Genomic DNA, 24750 nt, shown 5'->3' on the forward strand with positions numbered 1-24750 from the left:
CCAAGGACTGTGTCGTCAGTGGCATACACAACATCACATGGATCACGAGATCAGGTGTCTGAAAAACAGTGAACAAAACAGGTTGATTTGTAGCTGGAGGGGGAATTTCTACAATGTATCTGATATCTCACAGAGTTTATTCAATTGTGGCTTAGGGCAGAATTTGTAAAGGGTTTTTTTGTTCCCTTAAGTCCTCCCTTTCATGGCTGATGTGAGACACAACCTTTTCTCCAGCCATTCTTGTGATGCAACATCTACAGAACATAAAATATCCTGGTTTGTTCATTTATTTTGTGTTTTGGAACAGGATGGATCCTTGAGATACTGTATCTTCTCATCAGAGTCCTGGGAAGCAGCCAAAGCAGTCAAACCATCATTACCCTTACTCCAGAGCTGGAACAGCAGAGCCCACTCTCCATGGACCAGGAGCTCAAACACAACACGTTTGTCATTGTGCTCACACCACTTGCCACATCACCCATCTCAATGTGTCACCTGGGAATGGCCTCCCAGGGTGGCCACACTGGCAAGAAAGGTTCTTGAGCATTGCTCAGCTTGGCGTAGCACAGGCTGTAAATAATGGGATCAAGCCAGGAATCCTTCTGCTTTTGAAGCAGGCTGTTATTTATTTTATAACAAATCCATGTTCAGGAGGATGTTACTGCTTTCCTAAAAATCAGTTTTATTGCAAATCTCAAATAATTAAATCCAGGATGATGTTGCTGCCTGGGTGGAAGTGAGAGCAGGGGCTGGAAACACACACAGAGCAGGAGTGAGAGTGTGTGTGCACAGTCCTGTCAAAATGCTATGGTCTTCCCTGCCTGAAGCATCTCAGCTATGCCAGCAGTTCTTGTCTCTGAACTAGAGCTGCCAACTGGGCTAAATCACATGGTGACTTTGTGAGGCTGACAAATGTAGGTTAAAATGCACCGGCCAAGCTCATTTCCATTTGGATTTTACCCAAAGTCTCAGATAAAGGGCCTGAGCAATAATTTGATGCACTAATTAGCCCATTAAAAAAGATTGTTATTTTTAGGTGCCTGTAGTTGTGTTTCAGATGAGAAGAAGTCTTTGGTATATTTTGAAGAATTTTGTGGAGAAGCTTGTTGCAAGTAAGAATAAACAAACAAGCTCTTTCAAATTCCTGGAAATGACTGAGAGACATGTCGTAAATTCTTTGAATTAGTAAAATAGACTGCAAGTGACCAAGCATGCAAAAGCAGGGTTAACATATCACAGAGTACCTCAGTTGGCTAAGGTGACTACTGCATTTTAACTTTAATTTTTCTAAATTTATTTTATAATTTAATATTTAATTCATAACACAGTATAATAAAGGACCACCGTACCTCTTATTATAAAAAGCCTACATTGAAAGAATACTAAAACTGCAGAATAAAGTGGTGAAAACTTAAGAAAACATTAGCTGTCCAAATTTCATTTACTTCCATTAATATGGCTTTAAGAACATTTAAAAACATATTTACAAATATTGTACTTTGGTACTCATTCCATGTGTGATCTCACACTTTGTTTACTGATCATCATCCAAATTTGCACTGAATAGTTGATTGTTAATTCTGAATAATTAATATTGTTACAGTATGTTGTCCAAAGTTTCCTGGAATAATTGCCTAGAGTTAGGTTTCCAAGCCCTTATTGGTTAATTTAAAACAGTGAGACAGCAAATCTTACTGGAATCATTAAAAAACACAAAACTTTTGAAGCACTAATTGCTTGTTTAGGTATCTGCACTGTCTGCAGTGCTCAAAAAACACATGCTTTGAATGAACTGAGGAAATAACCTTCCAAGTTTTTAGTATTTAGTTCAGATCATAAGACAGTTTTTCTCTTTGTGAAGTGCCATCCATTCTTCACATTCACTCTCATTCTGAGTTGCAGAAGTATAAAACTGACTGCCAGTGAAGTCAGCACGTCATAGGAAGCGCTAACATGGGTTTAATGCTGCTACAAGGATGCAGCACTTAAGATGAACACATTCATCTGCCAACACTGACCATGCAGTGAGTCTCAAACACTTGTATTGCTCAAAAGAGCAACAAAGAGAAACAGATTAGGAAAACACTGCTCATCAGTTATAATTGCATCCACAAGTTTAGTCCTGGCCTTGTTTGACTTTCCTTATACCCATGTGAAGGAGTAACTTGGCTTCAGTCAATGCAGTAAAACTGTTGTCAGAACAGCATATGTGGAGAACTCAAAACTCATTTGAGGATGGGTAGGTAAAGAAAACAGGGCAGTAACATGCAAGGACCTTATTGATTATCTACATAGTATTAGCAGTGCCTCATTAGTTTGGGGTTTTTGTCTAACTTTTCCTTACTATTAGTTGTTTGCCCCTCAGAATTGCACACAGAGCTACTTAGTCATGTAAATTTAGGAGCAGCTATAGGAGTTCCAACTACCACAGAGACACTGAAACAGTCACTAGCTATTTACTGTTTATTACTGATTCATCTTCAACTGTGTCCTTGGTTTATCTCGACTCCTCTCCTGTCTAAGAGGGTGAAAAAACAATACTTTCCTCTGTTTTGACTCCAGTGACTGCAAGGACACACAGTAGGAGTCACAGGAAAGGACATGGCATTCCCTAACTACATCCTATCTAACCAGAGATTTGTCTTTTCCAGTCTTTGAAAGACTCTAAGAATAGAAAAAAAAAAAAAAAAAAAAAAAAAGGAAATATTTCAATTGCTTTTTACTTCGTTCTCCTCTCATAAATACAGGGAAACAAGACTTTATTAGACATCCTTAATTTTGTTGCTACTCTTACATGACTGAAGCACCTGCAGATCCTAAGTGAGATAGGAGTCAGCTGTGCAAGGTGCTGTACAGACAAAAATCTCTTGAAAGTGTCTGCTCCAAGTGATCACAAGCTGACTGGATATGATATAGGAGGGAAGCAGGCAGCAAAGAGGCAGAGGTGCTTGCTCAGAGTCACTCAGCAGAGCAGTAGCATAGCTGTGAATAAACTCCAGGTATCCAGATTCTCAGAACTCTGCTCAGGCCAATACACTGAGCAGTCTTGCCAGCTAAAACAAACATATATTTTTTCATCTGTTGACAAACTGCCAACTACAGTGAAATGTGTTAACAAGATGTATAAAAACAGGTTTCACTCTTGAAATCTGCTTGAAAACAAAGCAAAACACAACACCCTTTTTTCTTGTTGTTCAGTGTCACATAAATATTTCAGATTTTTAGGATGTTGGACAAATTCATTTGAAAAACAAAAAGAAGCAATTCATTACTTTTTATTAGCATCTGACCTTTGGAAAGAGAATGCAATTCTCAAGGTTTGTCTCTACCACTTTTTTAAAGTGCACATAAACTAACACTGCTCATCAAATGGTAGATTTTAACAATTAGTATGGATGCCTTGAAAGAACCCTGTACCAAATAGTGTTTGTTCGAGGGGAAAGCATCTTGTTCAAATGATATTCACAGCAATACCTAACTAGTTTATTGCAGCAGCTACCTTCTGACATTCACCAAGTTTTACACCAGCTGTAAAACATATTGCAAAACTTCCTCGTATTAAATCCTGTCAGCAAGACTCTATTTCAGCTCCAAATCTGCTGGGCAGAAATAAAAAGTCAGCACAGCAGAAAAATACTTCCTTGTGCTTGACCAAAACTGAAACGAAAAAAAAAAAAGAAAACAGAGGAAAAATAAAAGAAGAAAACCAGAAGATCTTTTTTTTTTTAATAGTATTTCTAATTGTAGCTTCTAGAACAGAATAGAGAACCACCTTAAGACTCTGAGTTGGAGTGCAGGGGAGGGGGGGTTATGTCAGTTCTTTATAGCTTTAAATCATCACGACCATTGGATGCTGATTCACAGCTATAAACTACTTCCAGTGTTTACATTAGGGTTTCTGAAAGAAATGCATATCTCAGGCCAGCAGATCAAATACATCACTGTCTACAGGAACTGAAGTAAGGCAAGTGTATATTGTATCCAAATGAGGCCTGCAGGAATCCAAGGCAAGAAAACTTTGATAAATTACACCCAAAAAAACTGCAGACAAAGACAACAATGAGGATGGAGAAAAGGTATATAGTGAGCTTTTCTGTACACAGAAATGAATGTGACAGGACTACAGGACTACATCTCTCTGTCTTTATGAAAGTGAAGGTCTGTTTTGTGGTGGAAAGGAGAGGCATTTTTCTTTTCTTCTCTTTAAATTCCATAGAGCACAAGTGAATTTCAGAACTGTGTGTGCTGGGGTCAGGAGGTGAAGTCAGATTTTCCCAAGAGAGGAGAACTTTGGGATACTGCTAGGTTCAGTGTTGCTAGGTTCGGTGTGATGGTCCTCTGTATGCTATTGAACTCGAACATCAGCTGCTGTGCCCAGATTCAGTCCTTATGGGGGTTGCAGGGCAGGAGGGCACAGAGCCAAGAGAAGCAAGCTTCCCTCTCAGGAAGGCAGCAAGTGCCCTGCAATTGCCTGCTGTATCCCGGCAGCTGAAATAACCTGCGTGTTCTCATAGGTGGAAAGACTTTTTCACCAGTCCTCAGGTTTGCTCCCCCTCCTCTTGTCTCACTTGTGTGCCTCTTGCTCAAATAGCTTCCTGCTTCCACCACCAAATGACACTCATTCCATTGCAAATGGCTCCTTTGAAGTCGAAGAGGAGTGGCCTGGATTTTATCCATGGCACAGAATCCTAGCATAACTTTAACCCTCCTTTTTTTTTTTTTTGGTGGGAGTGGAGAAGGGGAGAAGCAGCAGTCACTGAAAACAAAAGGAAGAAAAAATACAAAAATAAAATTTTTCAATCTGCAGTCATCAATTAACATGTTAATAAAGGGCTTTCCAGAAAAAAAGTAGCTACTACTGCATCTGCTCACCCTTGTATACAATTGTCTCATCAACTCGAGATTTCCAGAGCTATGTCACCATTTAGTCAAAGGCTCTTGCTTTCAAGGTCAATTAGCCCGTGGTCATGTCACAGAGAGTTCTGAACGAACTCCTTAGGTCTGACACCTACATTTCATGCCTACCCACGGAGGAAAGGGAAATGAAACTGTTAATTGGTTGTCAGGCAGGATGAAAACAGTATTCCCATGGCTTACTAGATGTTTGCAGATAAGAAAGCTTAAATGTTCCCGTTTAGATTTTTTTTTTAATTTAACAAATAAAAAAAAAGTTCTTGTGAAATTCCTTGAAGACCAGAAAATCAGAGTATCTTGGTTTGGGTTTGAGGCTATATTTTTTTTCTAACAATAATAAATGAAATAAAATATTTTGCTGAAATGACAAATCATTCCAGTTCTCAATTGGCAACATATAATTTTAAAAATGTGTCAAAGTCAGTCAAAGGGAATTTTTGGAATGTTTACATTTGTTAAGGAAAGATTTGGTAAAATGCATTCTTGAAATGTTTTGATTTCACTCAATCTACCTCTTTACACAAAACAAAGAAAATAAGAAAAAAAGATTGGTGAAAGAAACTTTCACTGAGCTCAGATTATAGATGGCTTTTGGGCTATGAAGTTTACATTAAATGAAGAAAAGCCCTTAAACTGTAGTTCAGGTCATTGTTTAGTCTACATGTTTGTTGGTGTCCTTTTAACGCCTGCTACATTTCTCAGATTCATAAGAGTGGACTCTTCCATTCAAAACACAACACAAATTCTACCTCAGGTCCAGGTTTTAACTGCAAACTGGAGTTAAAAAGTTATATCTGCTTCTAATATGTCTCTTTCAATGCTCATAAATGTTTTAATTTTATAAATTTTTTAATATATGTAAAGTGGTTCGCTGGGACCGTAACAAGAAGTCTCTGCAAAGAAAATTGCACACAATATGTAAATCCATAATTAGTAATTAACACTGTGAAGGTGCAGGCTAGTATATTCTTATAAGAGCAGATATTTGTGTTGTAAGGCTATCAAAAAAACCCAAACCAAAAAACCCAAACCAAATAAACTCCAAACACCAAGTATAAATAAAGCATGAAAACAAGGGAAATACAAACTGAAAGATTACAATATACAGTACTAGAGACCTCTTTTTCAATTCATGGGAAAACCAAAAAAACACATTATGAAAATGTGTTTTCACATTAAGAAAACACTTTATGTACACTCCTAAATACACTAAAAACAGTATAAAACAAGGTCTTTCCAGTGTGTTACACATTTGAGACCCTTGGGATTTTTCTTATAGTTTCATGTAATTTATTTCTTATAAACTAATCTCCTACTTCCTCTTCCAGCATGGAAAAAATGTTTTATTGCTATGCTGTTTGATTTAGCAATGACAACATGAGGTAGACAACACTCTAGTAAGTATACAAAAGAAATTTAATATTTTCACATCCAAAATATTAAATTGTATTGGGATGCACACACAGTCTTTTTTTCACATGAACTTACCACTGTCCTTTCCCAGTGATATTGTCTCATCGCTATTAGTCAGAAGTACAATCAATTTTTTCTGTAATCTGTTTATTACACATTCATACTCTATGCATTACCTGGCAGGTTATTTTCTTATCTACATGGCCTAAGTAAACTATTCCAAGCATGTCAAAAGATCATCAAGAAGCTAGTGACAATGCTAACTATTTTTTTGTTTGCTCCGGCTCTTTGAACTAGATTGGAACACTAATCCCTTCCTCAGCGAACACTGCACATGGAGGAGGTTCAGCCAAGGTGGAAATATGGAGTGTAGCAAACAGCAATGGCACCAGGACATAACAAGGATAAAACCAGGACTGTCAGAAAGAAGGTGGCAGAAAGCTTTAGGGCAAAATCATAAACCCTCAGTGGTGTTTTTGGGGATCTCCTAAGTCAGGAGTTTAGAACCAACTGCAGTATTAAAATTCTCCAGTGTATTAATCTATGAGACCCGATGAAATGCAGCACAGAGTCCTGAGGGAATTGGCTGGTGTAGTTGTGAAGTCACTCTCCATGATATTTGAAAAGTCATGGCAGTCGGGTGAAGTCCCAGGTGCCTGGAAAAAGATAAATGTTGTACCCATCTTTAAAAAGGGTAGAAAGGAGGATCCTGGGAACTACCAATCTGTCAGCCTCCGTTTTATGCCTGGGAAGATCATGGAGCGGATCTTCCTAGAAGCTGTGCTAAGACACATGAAGGACAGAGAGGTGAGCTGGGACAGCCAGCATGGCTTTACCAAGGACAAGACCTGACTATCAACCAAGTGGGTTTCTATGGTGAGGTGACTACATCGGTGGACAGGAGTTACAGATGCCATTTATATGGACTTCTGTAAAGCTTTTGACACAGTACCTCACAACATCCTTCTCTACAATTTGGAAAGATATGGATTTGATGAGTGGACTGTTAGATGGGTAAGAAAGTGGTTGGATGGCCACATCCAGAGGATAGCAGTCAACAGCTCAGAGTCCCAAAGGACATCAGGTACAAGCGGTGTCTCTCAGGGGTCCATACTGGGACCAGTGTTATTTAATTATCTTCATTAATGACATTGACAAAGAGATTGAGTGCAATCTGAAGGTTTGCAATGCCATCGAGAGAGACCTGGAAGAGCTAGAGAAGTGTGCCCCTGGGAATCTCATGAGATTTAATAAGACCAAGTGCAAGGTACTGCACCTGGGTCAGGGCAACCCCCAATATCAGCACAGGCTGCAGGGTGAACAGACCAAGAGCAGCCCTGCGGAGAAGGACTTGGCGGTGCTGGACATGAGTCAGCAATATGCACTTGTAGACCAGAAAGCCAGTTGTATTCTGGACTGCACCAAAAGCAGCATGGTCAACAGGTTGAGGGAGGGGATTCTGGCCCTCTACTCTGCTCTGGTGAGACCCCACCTGGAGTACTGTGTTCACTTCTGGGGACCTCAGCACACGAGCGATATTAGCCTGTTGGAGTGAGTCCAGAGCAGCTTCACTAAAATGATTAGAGGGATTGAACACCTCTCTTACAAGGAAAAGCTGAGAGAACTGGGCTTATTCAGCCTGGAAAAGAGGTGGCTTAGGGGTGATCTAGTTATAGCCTTTCGCTACCTGAAGGGATCCTATAGGAAAGACAGAAAGGGACATTTACAAGACCATACAGTGACAGAACGGCAGGGAATGGATTCAAACTAAAAGACAACAGATTAAATTAGATTAATTAGACAGTAGATTAGACAGTAGATTAAATTTAGATTAAATATTAGGAGAAAGTTCTTTGCTGTGAGGGTGTTGAGACACTGGAACAGGTTGTCCAGAGATGTTGTGGATGCCCCATCTCTGACAGTGTTCAAAGTCAGGTTGGATGGACCTCTGAGCAACCTGGTCTAGTGAAAGGTGTCCCTGTCCATGGCAGAGGAGTTGGAACTTGATGACCTTTAAGGTCCCTTCCAACCCAAACCATTCTATGATTCTATGATTCTATGTTTAATGTGAAAAATAAATGCAAAATACTCATTGCAGAGAATCATAATATGGATCAGAAAACAGCATAGCCTAAGCATTTAGGTACACTCATTTCTGTTAGAACTAAAATAATTCAATGGTAAAATATTTTAAATGGTTAAAAAGAAAAGAAAATCTTTATAATTTTTACTTTATCTGAGACAATAATCTTTCAGACATGATGTTCATGCTGTAATTCAGGATTGTAAGTAACGTATGCATCCTTAAGTGCCAGTCTGAGCAACCTAATGCAGAAATTGTAGCTTTTCATTTAAGAATCAGTGGCTCAATAATTTCTCTAAACTGCACAGTTAACAAGAGAATTTAACCCTCCTGTTTAATATTTTTAATAACTTTCTAACTTTTAACTGTAAGTCAAAGATTATTTAGTATTTTGACCACTGCTGTACTAGATAGTAATTTCTACTGTGTGAGTTTCACTTCAGATTTAAGATCTTTGAGATAGGAAACCCTGGTTTTGGTAAGACTTTCCAATTGGTATGATGATATGTAATAAATATTGTTATGACATTTTTTAGCAGCCATTTTTCTATTTCCTTTAGGAAAGAAATTTTAGATGAAAGAAGAAAGAAAAGTCTCACTTCTGTTTGTCATTCATTTTCATAGTATGTTTTTTGATTTATTGATGTGGCATCATGCTCTCCTATTAATTTTCTTCTCATCACTTAAGATAACAATGGTATATTGAAATTTGGAGAAATCTTAGTGACTGAGAAAATTCAAGTATCACTGAAGAAGAGCTGTTTCAGTTTGCACAAGTACTCACTTTAAAATTTAGCTAGAGAGAACAAAACTTTTGATTTTATCAGAACTAATGATCTATCCCTACGTATCAGAAGTGACAACCTCTAATCTCACTTACGAAACATTTGTTTATAGAAAAGCTATTTACAGGATTTAACATAATTGATCACAGTATTTACAGTGAAGTGAATTTATGTTTAATTTAGAAAACTCACAGATAACTCTTCTGGCAACATAGGCAGTTTAAGCCTTTAATCTCCAACAAGCATGTTTTCAACAGACTAACCTATAAACTGTGGGCTTTAAGAGCCCTTGTGTTTGTTTACATGTCCAGAACCACACAGTTCTTGACATGCAAGTCCATATGGTCAGAGGAGGTGTCAGCCTGGTGTCAGAGGAAGTTTGCTGAATAGGTTTCCATCAGAAGCAGAGGTAGAGTATGTTTACCCTCCTCTGGCCTGCCTGCATGCCCTGCCCTTGCCCTGCAGGGATTGATCAGATCCCTAGCTGCAAGGAGCAATTCAGACTGCCCACCCAGCCAGCAGTCATGTAGGTATTCCCACAGGTGATAGGTTTGGTACAATATGTTAGTGATTTCTGTTTCCATATCAAATTAAGGCCAATTCAAACCAGTAGCTTGGAGGAGCTGGTGTCCTCCAATTAAGAAACCCCTCAGCCCTTCACACCCCAAGCACTCTTTAGCTGAGGAGTTTGTATGAAAGCTCAGAAAAGTGAAATTGTCCTGACCTGTAATGCATCGTAGGCAGAAATAACCACACAGAATGTGTCAGGTGCTACACTAACTGTTGGATTCGATGATCAAAGAGGTCTTCTCCAATGATACTATGATTCATTTTTGTGTGATTATTATAGCGCCATAAAATGGTTTGGGTTAGAAAGGACCTTAAAGACCATCCAGTTCTAACCCTCCTACCATGAGCGAGGACACCTTGCACTAGATTAGGTTTCTCAATGACCCATCCAACCTGGTCTTGGACACTTATGCAGACTTGCTTTAAAATTCAGAGCTTGAGTAAGAGCTGGTTTCTCTTTCTTTTGGCCAGACTGCTTCTGTTTTAACATTCTTGGTTTCCTGATAAGAAATGTTTTCAGTATCCTTACTGTAAATTGAGATTTAGTTCACACCCTACATTCTATCTTCTGTGTGCTAAGAATTAAAGACTTGTAGTATTTTAACTATATGTGTAAGGTTGAAGAACAAAAAGCAATATTTGAATGCTTATTTTCAAACAATGCATATCTATGCATAACCATGCATATCTATCTAAATTTAATCTTTTTCTATTTGTAATAGTGACCTCAACATTAATTTTGTCCACAGGTAATAAAAAAAAAATTACTTTATTAAATAGATCAATTATTCTAAATGTGCTTTTACAAAATAAAAGCCAAAGGAAACTTCTGCATTCTAAAAACCAAGTTCTGCCCACTTGAGATTCAAAAATGAGAAGCCATTCAATACAGATTATGCAATTAGTCCTGTTAAAAGAAATCTTCTAATTTCTTGTGCTCGTAAACCAAAAGAAAATACTTGATGGTGCTCTGAGCTGGATCATGAAGAGATTCCTATAGCCCCAAACTTTCTTCTAAACTTTGAAGAAATTTGGTCAGACATCAGCTACATTAAACTTCATTTCTAGAGGTGTTGTAGCCCAGAAAAGTGAGCCACTTTCAGAAACTTTCACATTTATATCTCAAACTGGAATGATGGTTTTCAGACAGGAAAAAAGCATTAGCTTTCAATTTTTCCTTATTCAAGTAGGAAAAAAATAGTATAATATGGCTTTTTATTGTGATTCAAGTTCTAAAAACTACCAGCAAAGTGAAAGACCTCTAAATATTATTTTATTCTTGCATCTTTGCTAAAATGTTCAAATAATATCAGCCATTTAGAGATTAAATGAAGCTTTCAAGGACTCCAGTCATGAGCAGGTAGCCTTCAGACCCTAACACATTTGGTGTAAAAACTCTGCACAGAGCACAGGCTGACAAGGGGGCTTGAGGTTCTTTCTGAATGCAGGTGTGAAAGCTCACCACAACACCTCATCATTCCAAGGTGAGTTAAGTAAACTGTCTTATGTCAGAAGAGATCTGCTGTAATTCATTGTCACACATTTGTTTTGGTTTATTTGTCTGTCTGTGCAATTTAGTATTTTTTTACCAGGAAATGGGTATGGGGCCACAGTAACTTTTTTGCAAAGGGAAGACTGCTCACAGCTGTTCTTCCTGCCCACTGCAACTGGACAGTAGAGGAGACCCCACTAGTGCACAGAGGTCCCCAGCTGGTGGGTTTGACAGAGGCCCATCTCAGGTGCCATGACAATCTGGCCCCCAACCCTGCAAAAAACAGCCCTCCCTCAGCATGAGGAGCTGGCACAGGATTTGAGGAAAATCCTCACAGAGAGAACCTGCCTTTCCCAGGGCCTTGGGTGAGACCCTGAAATGATGCAAGCAAGGCTGATTCACTGATTTAAACCAGATTTTGAGAATCAGTAGTTAGCACTGACCTGAGAGGAAAGAAATTTTATTTTGCATTTGAGGAAATGCAACTTATGTTGGTTCTTTGTGAGAGTACATAATTTTAAAGTAAACAGATCAGAATGGTCTGAGAAATAAGGTGAGAACATGCTTTCTCAATAAATAAACAGAGCAGTAGGGGTATGACTTGACATGACTTTTCCTAATGAAATGTGATTTTGACTCTAAACAGTGAATTGGACTTGTCAGATGATAAAGGTTAGCCTTGTCATTAAATACTATTGCTATTTTGGCTAATGTTAAATATATCTGCTGCATAAAGCAAACTATGTAACATGGATAAGAAAAAGCACTGAGACTACTCTCAAGCTGTCTTCTCATTTTTTTTTAGGAACCTGAATACCTCCAAACACTCCACTGTGATGTGGAAACAAAGAGTCAGTCTTTGTGGCAACATTAAATCCTCGTTGGGTTTTCTGAGTCTTGTGAATCTCAAATAAGTTGTTTTATTAGAAAGGAGAGTGAACCTTTCTATGTCAATGTTTTAAGTAATAGTTCTGACAGTATTGCCAAACACACCTTTCAAAAAATGAGTCACTAAGTACACCAGAGGCTGGTTCCTGCAGAACAAAAGGGGAACTGTGACATTTTAACTAAGTTTTACTTCTTCCTTTGGGCTAGACCCATGCCTGATCACAAAACACTTTCACATCTAGCATTCAAATTTTCTTTCTCACCACGATTTCAAGCAATATAAATTATAGTTGTTTACATCAAGCTTCCACACTCTTTTGAACACTGGGTTTCTCTTGACTTGGCTAGCAGAGAGCCCACAATGTAACCAATAAACTTCATTGCTTAAGCTGTACTGACATCATCCTGGCTAAAAAAAAACAAGGAAGTAAGCTAATCAGAGATCTCCTGATTTATATTCTGTAATGAATACAAAGGGGCAGAAACCAAGGTCTTTTAAATGGAAACTGTCAGCAAAAAAGAAAACAGAAGAGAATTATTTTGGGAGGTGGCCAAGAAAGTGCAAAAGGGTCATGGGGGAAGAAGGGATACTAGAAAATGAGGGAATGGTGTGGGAGATAATATATACTACTGCAATAATGTCCCACTTGGTAATGTTATGAGCTCAAAATATCATGCCAGTCAGACTTGTGAAATGTACAGTGAAAAAGCATAAAAAACTGATTTTTGATTATGGGTCCAAATATTGAAACATATTGTTGTGGCCCGAGAATATTCACTTAGAGAAAATATTAACCAAAGAAAAAAAATTTACTAGCTTTAAGCTAAAGAAGACTCTTCCATCTACTGGGCATTCTTTTTCAAACTCTGTAAATATATTTATAAGTAATTTCAAAATTAACTTCAAAAGGCCAGAATCTTATCTGCTTTCAATTTTTTTTCTCTTTTGTTCTGTTTTGGGGTTTTTTTTGATAGTTGGTTGGGGTTTGGTGGGGTTTTTTTGTTTGGTTGGTTTTTTAATTTTTTTTCAGAGAAATAATTCAGTTGAATCACCTTGAAAACTCAGCTCAACATCCTGGTGTTGCCAAAACTTTTTTCTCCATAAAAGGGTCACATCCATAGCCATTAAGGGCAGGATTACCAGAAGGGAAATTGAAATCCTTTGTTTCTGATGCAGGTTGAAACTCTCCCCTCGGGAATAGCCCCACCGTGAATCTGGCCCAGACCTGAGTGCAGGTACTCAGCTCAGGAGTTCCCTTTTCTTCTGCTGGGACAGTTCACTGCTCCTCACACCTCTGTGCCAGGATCCTGCCGGTCCATTATCTTTTTCTATTCAAGTGCAAACCTTGAAGAGATGTGGTATACTGTAGCTGGAACCATCTTCTCTCAGTTGTGGAGGAGGAGGTTATTCCTTAAGAGAGGTATTTCTGTGTGACCAGCAGTGTGTCTAGGAGGTGCATGAGGTGGGAGGTGGTCTCTTCACTGGGAAGAGAATCACAGAGTCACAGAACAGGTCAGGTTGAAAGGACCACAGTGGATCACCTGGCTCAACCTTCCTGCTCAAGCAGGGTCATCCCAGAGGACATTGCACAGAACTATATTCAGGCAGTTCTTGAATATCTCCAGTGAGGGAGATTTCATGACCTCTGTGGGTAATCTATTCCAGCACATGGCCACCTGTGCAGGAAAGAAGTTCTTTGTCATATTCAGGGGGAACTTCCTGTGCATCACTTTCTGCCCACTGCCTCTTGTCCTATTGCTGGGCACAACCAAGAAGAGCCTAACTCCATCCTTTTGGCACCCACCCTTCAATTACTTTTATACATTGGTGAGGTCTCCTCTCAGTCACCTCTTCTCAAGGCTGAGCAGGCCCAACTCTCTCTGCCTTTTGTCATAAGTGAGATGCTCTAGTCCCTTAATTGTCTTTATCACCCTCCACTGGACCCACTCCAGGAGCTCCATGTCTCTCTTGTACTGTGGAGCCCAGACCTGGACACAGCAGTCCAGATGTGGCCTCACTAGGGCTGAGTAGAGGGGAAAGTTCACCTTTCTTGTCCAGCTTATTTTCCACCAGGACCCCCAGGTCCTTCTCCAAAATAAGATCACCTCCTTCTTCTAAGGATTTCGGAGATGCTGAAGGGGGCATCAGTTCCAGGGTCATAGCATTTAAATGGTGCAGATTTTGAGTCTCAGACTTGTTCAAGCCCAGAATAAGTGTACAAAGGCATCTGTATCATGTGGATCCAAGAGTTAGGATTTTTACAAAATTCTTTTAACTTGATAAAATAAAGAGAACTAGTTCCTCTTGATGCTGATACCTTTTGCAAAGTTTGTCTCCTGATGTCAGCTGCACTAGCTGGCCTGCTAGTCTCCCATCCTTTTCCTTCATGTCCTTGATGAACTGGAGAAAAACAGCTCTGCTATTCTTTCTTAGGATACTCTGTTCACAGTGGTGCTTCCCAAGATGAAAACAGTGGATCAAACAGCATCTTTCCTTTGTAGGTAATTGGTACAGGTCTCAACTAGCCCTTTTGTTGGACTTTTGCTTTGTTATCTTAGCTTTGGCATGATAAAGGAAGATCAAACCAAATTTGAGAACCTCAACAACCCCTTTGGAGAACAACAGATTTTTCAGCAAGGTGAGCAGGTCTACTGGCATTGAGAACAATTCCATCGAGCTTTCTCATGCCAATAGGTGGGTTGAGCTGCTGGAGGAAGACTGGCACGTACAAGGGTACAGACTGGTAAGCATTACTCTTATGTCCCTAACTAGAAGGGTTGCCTTCTCTGACAGTATGTGAAGCAAGAAAAAGGAAGAATTGGTCGTATACATCCTTAAACACATCACACACACTTTTGGCATTGAATCTGGAGCAAACTGCCAATACAGGGGTACAAAGAAAAACTCTACTTTCAAAGGAAAAGGGAAAGGCAAGGGAAGAAAAATGCAGGCTAAATGAGCTGCAGGAAGACACAAAAAGAAATATCAATCCTTTTTTTTTTTTTTTTTAGTCACATAATTATATTTGAGACAGAAAATAGTGGCACCAATTATAAGTGTTCAATTGTAACAGAAAAAAGTATTAAAGCAAATCAGCTGATCCAACAAAAAACAGTAAAACGGCTAGTGTAGGGAGTTTTAATATATTTTGCTCTGGCCTGAAATCAATAATCATTTGTGGAGGAGGTTTATTTTTGACCTGGTTCATAAGGCAGGTCTGCAAACAGTTGTAATAGCTGAAGGGCTAAGCGTTTTGCAGCATGCTATGGAAGACTTAAATGTACACATAATCATACATGTTCAACGACTGGAAGTACAGTTTCCACACAAATCAAAAATAACTGTGTATTGTAGTAGAGAAACTGACTGGACAATGAAGCTGGATATGCAGTATGATGCAAAGTGTTAAATGACTCATTTTTTAATGGTTCCACCCACAGGAGTTACTGATTTGAGGCTGATAAAAATCCTCTTTCACACTTGTGCTATGTTACAGCAAGTGCAATCATTGCTAAGATACTCACATGCTATCTGCCAAGAACACATGTGACCTGACTTCCAAAATTGCAAGCAAATTCAGAGGACTGATTTGAGGAGAACTCTAGTAAACCATCGCATGTTCATATGCATCATGTTTTGCATATTAAACTGTTTTGCCTGTTTTACCAATGGAAACATTTGTTTAGTTTTACAAGCAGTCAGTCTCCAATTCTTATTTCCTGGCATTTGGCACCATGATGCTTGATGTTTATGTCTCTTCAGTGTCATTTTAAAAAGTCTCATCTGCTTACAGTGAGTAGGAAAAAAATGCACCTCATAGCACTGCCTTTTGTGAAAAACACCCTCCAGCCAAACAGTGACTGATACCAGTTCAAATGTTCTATGAAAGAATTCGCTTCCTGACTTATTCTCTAACACAAAGACAAAAACAAAACCAGTCACCACTGGAAAGTTGAATTATTAGTTCGATGTACCCTTTACACCCTCTACAGATCAAACAACTCGCCTAACAAAGCCTTTCTCATTATTCATGTATTTGTCACTAGCAAAACTTCCTTATGATGATAAACTTTAGTCAGGCAAAGGCTTTCTGCCTTGCTACAAAGTTGCTTTAATTTATCTGTCAAGAAGGAACAGAAATCCTATTCAGAAGTCTTTAAATGTCTGTCTATTTTTGTGACCACTTTATTGCCTCCAAATTTCTTGAATGCCATAATCTGGAGGTACTGTCATGTTAAACTTGTGCCTAAGACATAGCCAGGGAAAGGGCTTTTCTGTACTGTCACTGATACAATTGCTGTCTTGCTCTGGGGGGTTTGTGCATGAGGGCTTCTGGCTCAGATCACATTTAGTCACCCATTCATCTACTATATAAACCCACTGAATGCAGCTATACCAGACATCTACAATTTAAAGTTATAGAATTTTTACTTCCTACTTACATGAAAGGATATAAGGATGGCCAAAGAAAAATGCCCAAATAAAGGTAACAACAAGGCAAATAACATCTGGACAGACCTGCATTATAGTATTTTTATGTTAAAATTAGCAGTGTTTGCAGCATGTCTTGAATGACATCAGTCAGACTTCTCTCACCAACCTTTCAAAAAATAAAACAAAGCTAAGTCATAAAGCAGCATCTTGGCATAGTTATGACATTACTGATGTCCTGCTGATGGAACTTTTATGTATTGCATCAAATCAGACAATGAACTCAGAATGTCAGTTTGCAACATGACATTATACATGGCAGTCCTTCATTCTGAGTAGTCAGAAAGAGGTAAGTGGACTCCAGTAACATTTGCTGCACTACCATATGGTTCAAAAGAAGTTCCATATGAACAGGTTGGTTGCAATGGGACGTACTAAGGCCGAGAAGATCTTTATTTTTCTGATCCCATGAGTCAGACTTGTCCATTATTACTGAATTTGTGTTCGCTGTGTCTCACTTCTTTCTGTTCAGTTTGACATCTTGCTCTTGTCAGTTGGAGACCTCTTGATTCATTGAATGTTAGTATTAGTCCTGTATGTTACTGACTGCCTTCATTCCACATCAACAGATCACAAATGCGATGATAAGACCTGAACAGTTGGGTACTTGGGTACTGCAGTACTTAGAATATGCAAGCATGCTGATTTTTCACTGTATTTGTCAAGCTGGACTTGCACCTGCTCTTGCTTTGTATACAAAACTATAAGTGCTGTTGCATAAGTCCTTTTTCCCAAGCTCTTTCTTGGGAGAATATTTGAACTTACAGCCCCTGTATATTAATTCCTTTCCTGTTTGGTGCAAGCGAGGTAACTCTTTTTCCAATCCATTTCATTTGTATCTCAGTTGTACCAACAATGCCTTGTTTATGCCATTCAGAAAAGAGCAATTTATTTATCAGTGATTACGGTTTAGGGGAGAGAGGCAGCTGGATATACTGTACACTTTGAGAAGAATTCTGTACATATCCACCAGATATTTTTGTTGTCACATATCAATGATGTCAGTGCAGGAAATATGGTCCTATCTGATTTTGTTTCATTCATATGGGAATGGATCTCAGCAATTTCCGTTTTTTAAAATATCATACTGCCCCTGTCCTTCCATGTTATTTATTTGACACCCAGCCATGTGACACCATGTTCAGTGGCCTAATCTTTAGCTGAGCACCTTGAAACTTCAGGTCCATTTTTAAGCTGGACCAGGGATAAGAATCACACAGGATAAGAAAATTTACTTTCTTTGAATGTTAGCTGACTATGCTAATAGAATGCCTTTACACTTTCTGAACTTTTCTTTAGGTCTCATTTTTCTTGTTTGCTTCTTGCTCACATAGGCCTAACAAAAGACGATTATTTTTAAGAGCAATCTGAGACACTTCAATAGTAGGTTCTCAGCAGGGATCAGTGGCTTCTGAGTAATTCCTTGCAGCTTTGGCTGACATGACAGGGATGTGACTAGCAGAAATTAATGCAGTTGCTAGATAAGTAAATTGCTGGATAAATAAAAAAAGAGAAGATGAGTTCTTTTTGGACAGGAAATTGAGATGTCTGTAGTCATGTCAAAGAAAAAAAAAAAGAAAACACTCTCCTAAGTTCTATTCCACAAGCAGTGAAGATGATCTGCTGATTGGCTACTATGTGTAATTCTTACATCACTGCATTACAATTCTAGTAAATGTTCTCTCTCATATCTTTCTCTTGTATCTTTTATCTCTTACATCAGTCTTGAGGTGCAGGAGGTTCCTCTTACATGGCTTCTTAATGTACATGTTTTCCATCCCTACCACCAATAATTGATGGGTGATCTCTGTTTTTACCTTTACATTTAATTCTCATTAATTTTAATTACACTAAGACTAAGCTCAAACTCTTCAGCACAGTTTATAAGAAAAAGGAAAAGAAACATAGCATGACTGCCAGATGAATTTTCCCAGAGCTCTCACAGCTCTAATTTACACTACAGACACACCAGGATGTGGTTGGAAGAAGCCTTGCGTTTCCTGCTTGTGCATGCTTTGGATGAATGACCTCAAGATGTCAAAAAGTCAGTGGGTCATGGGGACAAGTCCGGCTTTGTGGGTTATGCTTTCTGGCTTGTAGATATGAAGCACGTAAACAACTTTTGAAGATACAAGATTTAGCTTTAACAGCTCAAGATAAGTAACTGGGTTAGCTTCTCTGCTCTGAAAAAGATGTATATTTCAGACTAAAACTTCTTGATTTGTTCATCTTTTCATTATGCAAATTTACCAACAAGGAAAGTGTGTAATGAAATGACATACTAAAATCCAGAAAAAGAATTCATCAGCATTTGATTTTTTTAAAAATATGCCTGGCTGGTGAACACTCCTCATGCCTATTTTTTAGCTTCCTCCTTACTCTTCATTACATATCACAAAAAACTGACTTCTGCTCAGTTTCTAAAATGTATCGAGCTCTACAGTGGTTAACATCCTTGATCAGATTTAAACTTGGTGGCCTGCTATCCAGAATAGAGAGAGCAATCTTAATGGGTTGCAGGTGCAGCTAAACTGCATCATTGATGTGGTGGAAAAGACCCTCAGGGGCTCCTAAAAGTCCCTTACAAAAATCCCCCATCACATTAAAGGGCTGAGATGATTTCCTTGCCTTGTGGAATCACTTTTTCAGTTGCCCCACTGCAACACTTCTGGAAAGCAGGTTTCTTTGTGCTTTTCAATGATTTGATAAAATACCTCAAACACAGTTTCTTTGCAACTGTTGGAATCAAAGAATCATTTCAGTTGGAAAAGACCTTTAAGATCATCTAGTCAAATCGTTATATAGGGACATTTTCATAGGGGCATGTCTGTAGCCCCAACAAAAAAACCCGCGCTCTCCTGCACATAAGAATTGATGTAAGCAATAAGATGTGAGACAAAGATGAGGGAACATTTATTGGAATTGCAATGCAGTGATGTAAGAGTAACAAATACTAGCAAATCAGTTGATCATCTTTGCTGTTCAGGATAGGATAAGCACATGTTCTTGCTTGCAGAATGGGACTTATGAGAGCGTCTTATTTTGACAGGACTACAGACATCTCCCTATGGAAATGTCCCAATGAAAGAGGACATTTCTGTCTTTCCTAGCCTGTCTTAAAAGTTATATCAGATTGAAATATGACTCCAAAAATAACCCACCCAGCAGGATAAAGATATTACAGGAGAAGAGACCTCTAAGGAGGTCTGATGGACAAAACATATGACCTCTTTGACCCCAAGCATCGTTCCAAAAGGGCTTTTTTTCTCTTACATAGAAACCAAATTAAATGTCTTTCCTGTGTTTTCACTGTTCACTGAATTACACTTGTAGTTTGGAGACTAAAATAGAAATTGTCAGAGAGACGTAGTTTTTGAAATGGTGATAGCATGTCATACTTATGCCCCAATCTCAACTAGTAGTGACCTGGCACCTTTTTCTTAGTGAATGGGAAATTACCATATGGAATTTCCAAAAGATCGAGGTCTACTGAACCTCACAGTCTGTTACTCTTCTGACTGCTTGCATCAGTTGCTATAATCAGGTAGCCCTGAAAAATATGCTGTAGGCTTGATCGTGTTAAGTATCATCTTTCATACACAGATTCCTTTTAGCCATGTCTGACATATACTTGGAGTAGGTAAATATTTACCCAAGTGTTCTTTCAGCCAAAGGTGAAGGCCACCGGCTGTATTCGTATTCCATAGTACTTGGCCCTAGGTCTCTCCTGGGCCATTAGACAGTTATTATTTTCTCTGTATTTTATTCAATTCAAAGGGTCTGAAACAGTGTGAGGACTGTGATGGAGCATGTGAGTATTATGATTTTATATTGTTGAGCCCTACATGCCCTGCATGCACTAGAAATGACCAAGAGTGTAAAGTTTCCTGAAAGACAGTGCAAGTGCAAGACTGTGCAGTCTTAGTCACAGTGCTTATTCGTTAGTGGTCCCTGGAAATTCCCCCAGAACTGCACCTAGCAGGTTGCTTTAGAAGAGACATAGCTGATTGACTCTAAATGGAAGCTCAAGAATGAGTAAGATTTCTGCAATGCAGGCAGACAGTGATTAGGACCAGAGAACAAACTGCAGACCAAAGCACTAGCTGGCAGTAGCACACACACACACACAGACACACAGACGCACATGCACATACATGAACACACACACACACACACACACACAAATACATATTGAAGTCCTGATACTGACTGGGCTTTTTAGCACTCATCAAAGTTATGCACTGTTTATGCTCTTCAAAATGAATACTAATCAAAAAGTTACAAAGGAAAGCCTTAGGGACAAAATCCGTTCTCACGGATACTGGATGGCTGCATTGGACTTGCTTTTCAGTGAACAACACCGTCATTGACTTGAATGCAAAGGATAAGCTTGAGCCAATTTTTCAGAGAAGTAATTTTCCTCCTCGGCAGGCTAGTCAATGATTAATTGCTGATAATGGACTAAGATGCTTCTAATATTCCTTTTGGATAATACTATGAGTGTTAGTACATGCATGAATTTAAAAAAAAAAAAACAAAAACCCACACCTAGAATCAGCAACTAACACCACCCAATCCAGCCTTATCATTTATCTCTTCTTTTATTTTTATTGTTTATAAACAATAAAACTATAGCTGCTTAAATGACTACTGAATTTTTGTTTGGTTGGTTTTGTTTTTTGTTTATTTTTTTTTCAAAATGGTCAGCTTCATTTGATTTAAAAAGGACAGTGAGAGTGAGTTACATATTTATTTATTTCTCCATCTAAGTGGCTCCTGGCAGGTAAAAACCCTTCAATTTACTACTAGCATTCACATGCACAGATTTTGCCTCCATCTGCAGTCTCATGTTCAGGTTGCCTGGGTGGTCAGTACTATTATTACTGCATACTGGTGTCAACCATCAGGAATACAAGGGGGGGATGATGTCAGTCAATATCGGGTAATGAGACTATTCAGTTAGCTCTGCACTCATCAGAACAAATGAATTCACTTCATCACCACCTGGGTCCTCTAACCATCGAGGTCTCCAGGAGTTTTGCCACTGACATCAGCAACAGAGTAAGACCCCAGTATAAGCTGCCTGGTTTACAACACCTGTCGATATATTATTTTGCATACTGGCAAGGCATTAATAATCGTCCCATTGCTTTAGGGCATCTCACATTAATGCTACTCCAAGTCTTTAAGCCATTTGGGCTCTTTATACACTGCCCATGTAACATATGTTTTCATACAGAGTCACACATTATTTATAAAACAGCCTGGCAGGCTCGACATAGATCCAGTGCCTTTTTTTAATTTTAACTTCCTTTTTTTCCAGTTTGGGTCCTACCTGTTTCAAACTGAAGTGGACTGTGATGTAGTAGCCAACCAGACAGCCAAAATCAGAGTGTGGGATCTCATCTAAAATTCATTGCAGTCAAGGTCAAACTTGCCACTAATTTGGTGGGATTTGGACCAGACAGTCTTGAATCAACTCAACAATCCTCAAGTTTTGCATCTCTGTAATGCCTTTGGCTTCTTTGGAAGGTACCCTGATCTGCAGGAGGGAAAAGAGAAAAATGTTTCCTTTTGTATTTATTTTCTTTAAACATTTTCTCTTACATTGTTTCAAATCCTTTTGATTTATAGATTAGCACACACCCAAAAACAGTCCCTGGAAGCGACAAGGATTCAGAGGCTTGTTTGCACAGCTTTAGACCAAAGTCTGCTTAACTGTGAAAAATAACATTTTTGTAGGCTGTTACTTCTTAAAGAGCTGCTGGTGCCTTCTGGAAATCTTTGAGGAATAGTTTGTTTAGGAGTGAATCTGCTTAGATCAATATACAATCTTACTTTCCTGGTCTCTATCTGCTAAAAGTCTCAAACAAAGCAAGCAGAAAAGGTACGCAAAATCACAATGAGAAAAGCACAAAGAACAAAAGTCTTATTTCATTATTAGAATACATTCATGGAGCAGAGCCAAATACTCATACAAATGATGTAGATTTAATGATCTGTTTTTCGAAAGAGACCAGATCTCTGAGAGCTTTTCAACTGGAGTGGAAAGCTATTCGGATTACTTTTTTAATTTAAAGAAACAACACTTTTCTGTTCATGTAAATAGTGCATACACAGGTATCAACAAATGGCATATAGACCAGCAGAAAATTTGGCAAAGGGGCCCTATTCCTCCTAACAGTGTTCTCTTTAGGAAACTCAGACTTCACATTACCCTTAATCAGAATTAAGATGTAACAGGGTCATAATACTAGGAGCTAATTCTGCAAGCCAATGAAGCATTTCCACATGTGAAGAAATATTTCTTGAAATATTTCTTGCTGCCAATGCTTTTATTGGTGTCCTGACACTTCTACAAGTGGCTTGGTAGGGACAGGAGCAGACTTCATTGGTGTCAGCTGCCACTTGATCAGCTGGGACATGTGCATGTGGAGTAGAGGAGAATAGTCTTGAAACTGCCTTATGCTAAACTTAGAGCAGTTTGACATTCATATTCTGCTTCTCAGGTTTTTTACCACAGCTACTCTTATGCTAAGTCAATTTCAGTATAGATATAGACCAATATTCTCAGCAGTGGAATTTCTTTTCCATTTCACTCACTCCCTATTGAATTTAAAACACAACCCTGTTTAATTTTTTCCTGATTTCCTTCTGAAAATTATTATATTTAATAATTAAATTACAAATTCCATCAAAACAATAAGAACATCTCTGAGAATCACAACAATTAGCCAGTTTCATGTTCTTTCACCACCTGCCCAGATCTAGACACTGAGAGCACCAAGAGTTTTACAAATTCCTGCCAATAGTTTAAACTGTCACAGTTTTTCAGTCACAAGTGGATATTCAAAAGCTATGCAGGGAAACAACCTCTTACTATGCATTGTAGAAAACGAAAGCAATTACGCTAATGCATCTATGTAACTTTCTCTTTACCCTTATTCAATGATACATCAACTTTTAGCATTACATTTTATGAGAGTTAATTAACTCCAGTATATTGAGCTCTAAGGACGTGGGAAAAGTCAGTATCTTAGCTGGGTCCTGATGTTTCTACTTAGTTTAATTCAGCTCTCATCAACCAAAACTCTTGTTGAAGTCAATGAATATTTAACTCAAAAAACAATTGAATAAAGACAGAGAATTAAATTCAACATTCATTTGATTAAATGTCTTTTGGCACAAGAACAGCAGAATTTGGCCTCAGGCAACATTTTCACAATTAGACCAATGCTCTTATATCCCAGAAAAAAAAAAATAAAAGAAAGTCAAAAGCAGAATTCACAAATTTCCTATATTAACCAAACAATGTATTTTTACTGATGTCGGTTTCCTATGGGAAAGTTTGCAATCACTGCTCTTCATGGCAGGGGGGAGGAACACTGCACAAAGTCACATGCATCCAACATAATCTACGTGAATGTTCCCATTTTTTCCTTAACCACTGTTAAATTAAACTGTGAAAGAGAGCAATTTTATAGAAGCTTTCTATCAGTTTTATCAGTTTCCAGAATCTCTTCTCAGAACACATCCCTGTCTGACCTTGTGTCATTTAGGCACATCTGCCTTGTTTCACCACTCACATCAATATGCTACTATAGGACAAATCTTTAAGTTAATCAGTGCCTTCAGGCTCATCTTAGCCTCCAAATTATGTAAATACTTCCTATTCAAAGCCTGTCTTTATTTCCCTGACAAAAGCTGAAGATAACAGTAGTGATACCTAATCTGTCCTTTCCATTCAGTTGTGAATAAAAATAACAAAAATACCCCACACCCTGAGGAAACAAAATGTCAGCCATAGGTTTGTTTACCTTAAAATAACTGTCATTTTTGCTTCCATAAGATGAACATGTTTTGCCTGCTTGACAGGAAACAGTTAACTGAAACATTGAGTCCTGTCCCAGCATTTTTCAGATGAGCAAAGCTCAGACCAAAGTCCATATGGTATTCACCCATAACACAGACACACAACAGGAGAAATGCATTTTAAGTCTGTGCGCTGTGTGTTTTGGAAGAAGTTTGTCAAACAATTATGAAAAGAATTCGGCTTCCTCATAGCACCCTGCGAATGTACTCAGACACTGCATTGATTCTCATTTGGCTTCAA

At 38.5% G+C, this 24750-nt stretch overlaps 1 long non-coding RNA gene across 1 annotated transcript; it reads right to left on the bottom strand.

Annotated features, from left to right (window-relative positions):
• On the bottom strand, positions 1-24543 carry LOC108503588. The gene is made up of 3 exons (XR_001876870.1): positions 24455-24543; positions 21973-22179; positions 1-58 (listed from the first exon to the last, which is right to left on the bottom strand). It is a non-coding gene; the product is annotated as an uncharacterized LOC108503588 (long non-coding RNA).
• Positions 24544-24750: the final 207 nt, after the last annotated feature.

Source organism: Lepidothrix coronata, unplaced genomic scaffold, assembly GCF_001604755.1.
Source record: "Lepidothrix coronata isolate B3197 unplaced genomic scaffold, Lepidothrix_coronata-1.0 Scaffold5, whole genome shotgun sequence".
Lineage (NCBI taxonomy): Eukaryota > Metazoa > Chordata > Aves > Passeriformes > Pipridae > Lepidothrix > Lepidothrix coronata.